The following is a 9,780-nucleotide window of genomic DNA, read 5'->3' as shown; positions in this document are numbered from 1 at the left end:
GTCAAATAATAATATTATTATTAGCAATTTTAATAAATTTAATTACTAATAATGATAATGATAATAATAATAATAAAAATGATAATAATAATCTTATTAGTTTTATTAATGATAATAGTAATATTGATAATAATATGATAACTTATGCATATCAAATACATACATACATATATATATATATATATATATATATATATATATATATATATATATATATATATATATATATATATATATATATATATATATATATATATATATATATATATATATATATGTATATATATATGGGCACGATCAATGGATAAGCTTAAAAGGAGTACAAACCGGATAAGCAAAATAAAAATTTTTTTTTTTGAATTTTTTTTTACATTCATAAATCTGCATTAAAATGCACCTCTAATCAATTTTTTTCATAAAAAAAAAGTTCAAAATCTTTCAAAAATCGATGATGAATGGTAAAATTAACCATTCATCTGGTTAATTTATCATTCATCTTGTTTACGATTAATGATAAAATTAATCAATGCTAAAAAAAACCAGATGAATGGTAACCATTCATCTGTTTTTTTATCATTCATCATAAACAGATGAATGGTTAAATTAACCATTCATCTGCTTTTTTTAGCATTGATTAATTTTATCATTCATCGCGAACAAAAAGGAATGATAAATTAACCAGATGAATGGTTAATTTTACCATTCATCATCAATTTTTACCATTCATCATCGATGTTTACCATTCATCATCGATTTTCGAACGATTTTGTTCAAAAACTTTTTAAAATTTTTTCGTTTTCTTCTATTTGCATATTAAAGGATCGTTTTTTTTTTTAAAAATTTAAAATTTTACTTATCCAGTTTGTGCCCCATTTAGTGCTTATCCATGGATTGGTCCACTATATATATATATATATATATATATATATATATATATATATATATATATATATATATATATATATATATATATATTCTAATAATAACTTAAGTTATCCTTCATTATAATTAAGCACATAATAGTTTAGTCTATAATATATAATTATATATATATATATATATATATATATATATATATATATATATATATATATATATATATATATATATATATATATATATATATTCCATTTACAATTAATGGTTCGTGAATCGTCGGGACTAGTCAAAGGGTAATCGATCACATGAATATAGTTCCATATATTTGAGATTCAACTTAACAGACTTTGCTTATCGTGTCGAAATCATATAAAGATTAAGTTTAAATTTGGTCAGAAATTTTTGGGTCGTCACAGTACCTACCCGTTAAAGAAATTTCGTCCCGAAATTTGAGTGTGGTCGTCATGGCTAACAATAAGAATGTTTTCCTGACGAATATGAGCTGATAAATAGAGTTTTATTACTGTTGAGTAATACGGATAATATAATTCGATTACTTGAAGAGTACGAGTGAAGTTATCACAAAAGAGTGAAATAAAGAAGTAACGATTTGTCTTAGCTTTTGACGTAGTCAGGTTGAATTCCGGAATTCAAGGGATTTAAAGAAATCTTCGAAATCTATATAAGATTTGATTCTTCGGTAATTAAGGAAATTATGATCCTCTTTGGTTAAATGTGATAATCTGTCTCGATTGCTTTGTCTGATATTTCCACTATAAATGAATCTCTTTCGTTCCATTATTTCCACAACTCTTATCTTTTATACTTCAACTCATATCTCCAAAACATTTGCCAAATTATCAGAAGTTACTGGAAAAGATAGAATTATCAAGAAAATATATTCTTGATTTTGTTTAGAGGTTAAATAGAATAAGAGAGTCGTGTAACATGGCACATCATGATGTTATAGTCTGTGAATCATCACGTTCCATTTAGAAACTCAGCATGACTTACTGTAATATAATCACATTGATCAAGTGTCATTATATTATACTAACTCATGCTTCAGATCCCAACACTACTTCAAAAACATTCATAATTTAAACTTGAAGGTATACAGAATATAGAACTAAATAGTTTCCTTTATGATATAATACAGATAGCGCAGAGAGATAATTAATATCAGACGAGAATATTTATGAAGATATCTTCAGAAATATTGAGGATATTTATAATGAAAGATACGATAATATTTTAGAATTTCTAATATCGATGGATGATGAAGAAAGATTTTCCGCAAGATTTTAACATGACTTCGGAGCAAAATATTCGTTGAAGGTTTCATCGGATCCAGAATTACTTGGATTCTTTGAATATATGGTATGGTCCTTGTATTTGGCCTTGGTCTCCTTCATGGTTTGCTCAATCTGTTTTTCAGTACCAAATTTTCTATCGAGCGTTCCTAACATTCCATTCTTTATTATCCAACTTTTGGCCGTTTAGACCATCTACGATTTTGATGTTTCCTCTGCATTTAATGCTACCATATCTAAATCATCGGTTATCAATCCGCGGTGTTTTCAAGAGAATTGTGTTTTTAGATGATTAAACGCTGATGGTAATATGGTGGAATATAAAAGGTTCCCCGGTAACAATAAAAGAGCACACATATATATCAAAGTGTTAATAAGGTTGTTTCGAACGAAAAGTCGAAGTTGACTTACTGGAGCTGTGATAAAATTTGCTACTTTGAAAGGAATTACCAAGTTATTTTGGGTAATAATAACACTAAAGGAATTAGCACAGATACGCGTTATACGTTTGCTCAGGTTTCGAGTGTATTCAGGTGCATAACTATATGCATCAATCTTTTCTTCCGTAGATGTAATGCGGTTGGTTCATCATCTCGATTGAGATGTTTTGAAGAATCATGAAAGGTTTGAACGCAGATCGTAATCGTCAAGATTTAAATGAAGTTTAGGATGAAATCAAGTCGCAAACTTAAAGAATTGTTTAGTTTCATATGTTATAATCAATATTTTAATTCATTTTAATTGTCCAATGTTGGTAGTCCACGGTCGATAGTCTACAGTTAACAGTCCAATAATTCATATATAGTTTAATATATAGTATTCGAATTGATTAATACGTATCGTGACCCGTGTACATGTCTCAGACTCGATCACAACTCAAAGTATATATATTATTTGAGAATCAACCTCAACCCTGTATAGCTAACTCTATCATTACTGCATACAGAGTGTCTACGGTTATTCCAAATAATATATATAGATGCGTCGATATGATATGTCAAAACCTTGTATACGTGTCCCGATATTTAAAACGCGTAAATAACAGTATTTAAATGACAATAAATAAAGTGCGTAAAATAAATAACAGAAATTAAATGACGATAAATAAAATTGCGAGAATTATAATTGCGATAATTAAATTGCGATAAATAAAATGTAATACGGAATTAACAGTTAGCTAGGAACAGTTAGCTAGAATTTCATTAGCGTGGTTTCTTAACAAATTTTCTCATAGTTAATTTGTTTGTTTCTAACAAATTTTATTTTGTCAAATGTTTTCTTCATTATGCCACTCGTTGGATTCTGATAGGTCAAAATCCAATTATGAAATTGAAGGAAAATGGTTATTCTGCGGTAAACAGATACGTATATCTGTGGATGTAAGTAGGATAGTAAATGACTGTTGAATCAGATTCAAAGAATGTACAGTATAACATGTTAATATGAAAGTTAAATATTTCCTCGGGTATTACCTACCCGTTAAAATATTTTCACCATTAACAGTTTATACAAAAGAATTTTTTATTACAATCTTTATGAAAACATATATACATATATATTTTTTCTTCAGATATAATCGTGGATTTAATGAGTTAATATGATATTAATCTCATTTGATTTATCGTTAGAACTAGAACACATAATCTCTAAAACATTAGAAATTATATAATCGTCACGTAGAATGAAGATAATTGATGTAGAACGATTCGTAGAACGATAATTATACTCGAGGTACAGAATAAGATGTTGAGGTGTGTGATGTTGAACTTGGGTTGTTGGTGGTACTGGTATTGATGTTGGTGAAATGTCCCGTTCATATTGATTATAAACGTTTCATATTAATTGATTTCGTCGCGAGGTTTTGACCTCTACATGACACGTTTTTCAAAGACTGCATTCATTTTTAAAACAACCATAACCTTTATTTTATATATAAAGGTTTAAAAAGCATTACGTAGATTATCAAATAATGATAATCTAAAATATACCGTTTACACACGACCATTACATAATGGTTTACCATAAGAATATATTACATCAAAAATAAGTTTCTTGAATGCAGTTTTTACATAATATCATACAAGCATGGACTCCAAATCTTGTCCTTATTTTATTATGCAATAGCGGAAGCTCTTAATAATCACCTGAGAATAAACATGCTTAAAACGTCAACAAAAATGTTGGTGAGTTATAGGTTTAACCTATAAATTATCAAATCATAATAATAGACCACAAGATTTCATATTTCAATATACATCCCATACATAGAGATAAAAATCATTCATATGATGAACACCTGGTAACCGACATTAACAAGATGCATATAAGAATATCTCCTATCATTCCGTAAAATCCTTCGGACATGATAAAAACAACATCGAAGTACTAAAGCATCCGGTACTTTGGATGGGGTTCGTTAGGCCCAATAGATCTATCTTTAGGATTTACGTCAATTAGTAGATCGGTTTACGAATTCTTAGGTTACCAAGCAAAAGGGGCATATTCGGCTTCGATCATTCACCCATATAATGTAGTTTCATTTACTTGTGTCTATTTCGTAAAAAATTTATAAAACTGCATGTATTCTCATCCCAAAATATTAGTTTTTAAAAGTGGGACTATAACTCACTTTCACAGATTTTTACTTCGTCGGAAAGTAAGACTTGGCCACTGGTCGATTCACGAACCTATAACAAATATGTACATATATATCAAAGTATGTTCAAAATATATTTACAACATTTTTAATACGTTTTAATGTTTTAAGTTTATTAAGTCAGCTGTCCTCGTTAGTAACCTACAACTAGTTGTCCACAATTAGATGTACAGAAATAAATCGATATATATTATCTTGAATCAATCCACGACCCAGTGTATACACGTCTCAGGCTAGATCACAACTCAAAGTATATATATTTTTGGAATCAACCTCAACCCTGTATAGCTAACTCCAACATTACTGCACATAGAGTGTCTATGGTTGTTCCAAATAATATATATACATGGGTCGATATGATATGTCAAAATATTTGCATACGTATCTATGGTATCCCAAGATTACATAATATATTAGAATACATGTATAATATAATATAAGTTAGCTAGGATATGATTTGTATAGAATTGTTACAATATTTCCCGTAGCTACAACAATCAAAAAATATCCAATCTTGTTTTACCCATAACTTCTTCGTTTTAAATCCGTTTTGAGTGAATCAAATTGCTATGGTTTCATATTGAACTATATTTTATGAATCTAAACATAAAAAGTATAGTTTTATATTCGGAAATATAAGTTACAAGTCATTTTTGTAAAGGTAGTCATTTCAGTCGAAAGAACGACGTCTGGATGACCATTTTGGAAAACATACTTCCACTTTGAGTTTAACCATGATTTTTGGATATAGTTTCATGTTCATAATAAAAATTATTTTCCCAGAAGAAAAACTTTTAAATCAAAGTTTATCATAGTTTTTAATTAACAAACCCAAAACAGCCCGCAGTGTTACTACGACGGCGTATGTCCGGTTTTACGGTGTTTTTCGTGTTTCCAGGTTTTAAATCATTAAGTTAGCATATCATATAGATATAGAACATGTGTTTAGTTGATTTTAAAAGTCAAGTTAGAAGGATTAACTTTTATTTGCGAACAAGTTTAGAATTAACTAAACTATGTTCTAGTGATTACATGTTCAAATCTTCGAATAAGATAGTTTTATATGTATGAATCGAATAATGTTATGAACATCATTACTACCTTAAGTTTAGTAGGTAAACCTACTGGAAGTGACAAGAAATGATCTAGCTTCAAAGGATCTTGGATGGCTTGAAAGTTCTTGAAGTAGAATCATGATACGAAAACAAGTTCAAGTAAGATTATCACTCGAATTAAGATAGTTATAGTTATAGGAATTGAATAAAAGTTTGTATATGAGTATTACCTTGATTTAGAATGATATCTTACTGTAAACAACACGGATTTCTTGAGGTTGGATGATCATTTTATAAGATTGGAAGTGAGCTAGTAAACTTGGAAGTATTCTTGATTTTATGAAACTACAACTTGTAGAATTTATGAAGAACACTTAGAACTTGAAGATGGAACTTGTGAGAGATCAATTAGATGAAGAAAATTGAAGAATGAAAGTGTTTGTAGGTGTTTTTGGTCGTTGGTATATGGATTAGATATAAATGATATGTAATTTTGTTTTCATGTAAATAAGTCATGAATGATTACTAATATTTTTGTAATTTTATGAGATATTTCATGCTAGTTGCCAAATGATGGTTCCCACATATGTTAGGTGACTCACATGGGCTACTAAGAGCTGATCATTGGAGTGTATATACCAATAGTACATACATCTAAAAGCTGTGTATTGTACAAGTACGAATACGGGTGCATACGAGTAGAATTGTTGATGAAACTGAACGAGGATGTAATTGTAAGCAGTTTTGTTAAGTAGGAGTATTTTGATAAGTGTCTTGAAGTCTTTCAAAAGTGTATGAATACATATTAAAACACTACATGTATATACATTTTAACTGAGTCGTTAAGTCATCGTTAGTCGTTACATGTAAATGTTGTTTTGAAACCTTTAGGTTAACGATCTTGTTAAATGTTGTTAACCCATTGTTTATTATATCTAAAGAGATGTTAAATTATTATATTATCATGATATTATGATATCTTAATATATCTTAATATGATATATATACATTTAAATATCGTTACAACGATAATCGTTACATATATGTCTCGTTTCAAAATTCTTAAGTTAGTAGTCTTGTTTTTACATATGTAGTTCATTGTTAATATACATAATGACATGTTTACTTATCATTTATCATGATTAAACATAGTGTAACAATATTTTAATATGATTCATATGTATTTAGTAAGATGTTGTTATAACGATAATCGTTATATATACCGTTTCGAGTTTCTTAATTCAATAAACTCAATTTTATGTATATAACTCATTGTTAAAATACCTAATGAGATACTTACTTATCATAATATCATGTTAACTATATATATAATCATATATATGTCATCATATAGTTTTTACAAGTTTTAACGTTCGTGAATCACCGGTCAACTTGGGTGGTCAATTGTCTATAAGAAACCTATTTCAATTAATCACGTCTTAACAAGTTTGATTGTTTAACATGTTGGAAACACTTAATCATGTAAATAACAATTTCATTTAATATATATAAACATGGAAAAGTTCGGGTCACTACAGTACCTACCCGTTAAATAAATTTCGTCCCGAAATTTTAAGCAGTTGGAGGTGTTGATGTATCTTCTGGAAATAAGTGCGGGTATTTCTTCTTCATCTGATCTTCTCATTCCCAGGTGAACTCGGGTCCTCTACGATCATTCCATCGAACTTTAACAATTGGTATCTTGTTTTGATTAAGTCTTTAACCTAACGATCCATTATTTCGACGAATTGAAGTTTGTCGTTGATTTGGATTTCGTCTAACGGAATAGTGAGATCTTCTTTAGCAAAACATTTCTTCAAATTTAAGACGTGGAAAGTGTTATGTACAGTCGCGAGTTATTGTGGTAATTCAAGTCGGTAAGCTACTGGTCCGACACGATCGATAATCTTGAATGGTCCAATATACCTTGGATTTAATTTTCCTCGTTTACCAAATCGAACAATGCCTTTCCAAGGTGAAACTTTAAGCATGACCATCTCTCCAATTTCAAATTCTATATCTTTTCTTTTAATGTCAGCGTAGCTCTTTTGTCGACTTTGGGCGGTCTTCAACCGTTGTTGAATTTGGATGATCTTCTCGGTAGTTTCTTGTATTATCTCCGGACACGTAATCTGTCTATCCCCCACTTCACTCCAACAAATCGGAGACATGCACTTTATTTGAGTAGTAAGGTTAGTGTGAATCATTATATTCATAGATTTTACACGAATGGGTTCTCTGTCCTTTCTGCTCAAGGCGTCGGCTACCACATTTGCCTTCCCTGGGTGGTAACGAATCTCAAAGTCGTAATCATTTAACAATTCAATCCATCTGCGCTTCCTCATGTTCAGTTTTTTCTGATTAAATATGTGTTGAAGACTTTTGTGGTCGGTATATATAATACTTTTGACCCCATATAAGTAGTGCCTCCAAGTCTTTAATGCAAAAACAACCGCGCCTAATTCCAAATCATGCGTCGTATAATTCTGTTCGTGAATCTTCAATTGTCTAGATGCATAAGCAATTACTTTCGTTCGTTGCATTAATACACAACCGAGACCTTGCTTTGAGGCGTCACAATATATCACAAAATCATCATTCCCTTCAGGTAATGACAATATAGGTGTCGTAGTTAACTTTTTCTTCAATAACTGAAACGCTTTCTCTTGTTCATCCTTCCATTCAAATTTCTTCCCTTTATGCGTTAACGTAGTCAAGGGTTTTGCTATTTTAGAAAAATCTTGGATGAATCTCCTGTAATAACCAGCTAGCCCTAAAAATTGGCGTATGTGTTTTGGAGTTTTTGGGGTTTCCCACTTTTCAACGGTTTCAATCTTTGCTGGATCCACCTGAATACCTTCTTTGTTCACTATATGACCGAGGAATTGAACTTCTTCCAACCAAAATGCACACTTTGAAAACTAAGCGTACAATTTTTCTTTTCTTAGCAACTCTAGCACTTTTCTCAAATGTTCTTCGTGCTCTTGATCATTCTTCGAGTAAATAAGTATGTCATCGATGAAAACAATGACAAACTTGTCAAGATATGGCTCACACACTCGATTCATGAGGTACATGAACACAGCTGGTGCGTTAGTCAATCCAAACAGCATAACCATAAACTCGTAATGACCGTAACGTGTCCTAAAAGCAGTCTTTGGAATATCATCCTCCTTCACCCGCATTTGATGATATCCAGAACGTAAATCGATCTTCGGATAAATAGACGAGCCTGGTAGTTGATCAAATAAGTCGTTGATTCTCGGTAGTGGGTAGCGGTTCTTGATGGTAAGTTTGTTCAACTCTCGGTAGTCGATACACAACCTGAATGTACCATCTTTCTTCTTGACAAACAAAACAGGAGCTCCCCATGGTGATGTGCTTGGTCGAATGAAACCACGCTCTAAAAGTTCCTGTAACTGACTTTGTAATTCTTTCATTTCGCTGGGTGCGAGTCTGTATAGAGCACGAGCTATTGGTGGAGCTCCTGGTACAAGGTCTATTTGAAATTCAACGGATCGATGTGGGGGTAATCCCGGTAATTCTTTCGGAAATACATCGGGAAATTCTTTTGCGACGAGAACATCACTGATGTTCTTTTCTTCAGGTTTAACTTCCTCGATGTGTGCTAGAATGACGTAACAACCTTTTCTTATTAGTTTTTACTCCTTCAAACTACTAATCCATCTGGACGAATACATTACATTTGGTTACATCGCGAGGTACTTGACCTCTATATGATACATTTTAAAAACATTGCATTCGTTTTTAAAAGACAAACTTTCTTTACATCGAAAGTTGACGGCAAGCATACTATTTCATAATACCTCCAACTATAATTGACTTAATAATAATCTTGATGAACTCGATGACTCGA

The sequence above is a fragment of the Rutidosis leptorrhynchoides genome, chromosome 5 (assembly GCF_046630445.1).
Source record: "Rutidosis leptorrhynchoides isolate AG116_Rl617_1_P2 chromosome 5, CSIRO_AGI_Rlap_v1, whole genome shotgun sequence".
In the NCBI taxonomy this organism is placed as follows: domain Eukaryota; kingdom Viridiplantae; phylum Streptophyta; class Magnoliopsida; order Asterales; family Asteraceae; genus Rutidosis; species Rutidosis leptorrhynchoides.
The sequence above is the reverse complement of the archived record's forward strand: the minus strand, read 5'-3'. Positions refer to the sequence as shown.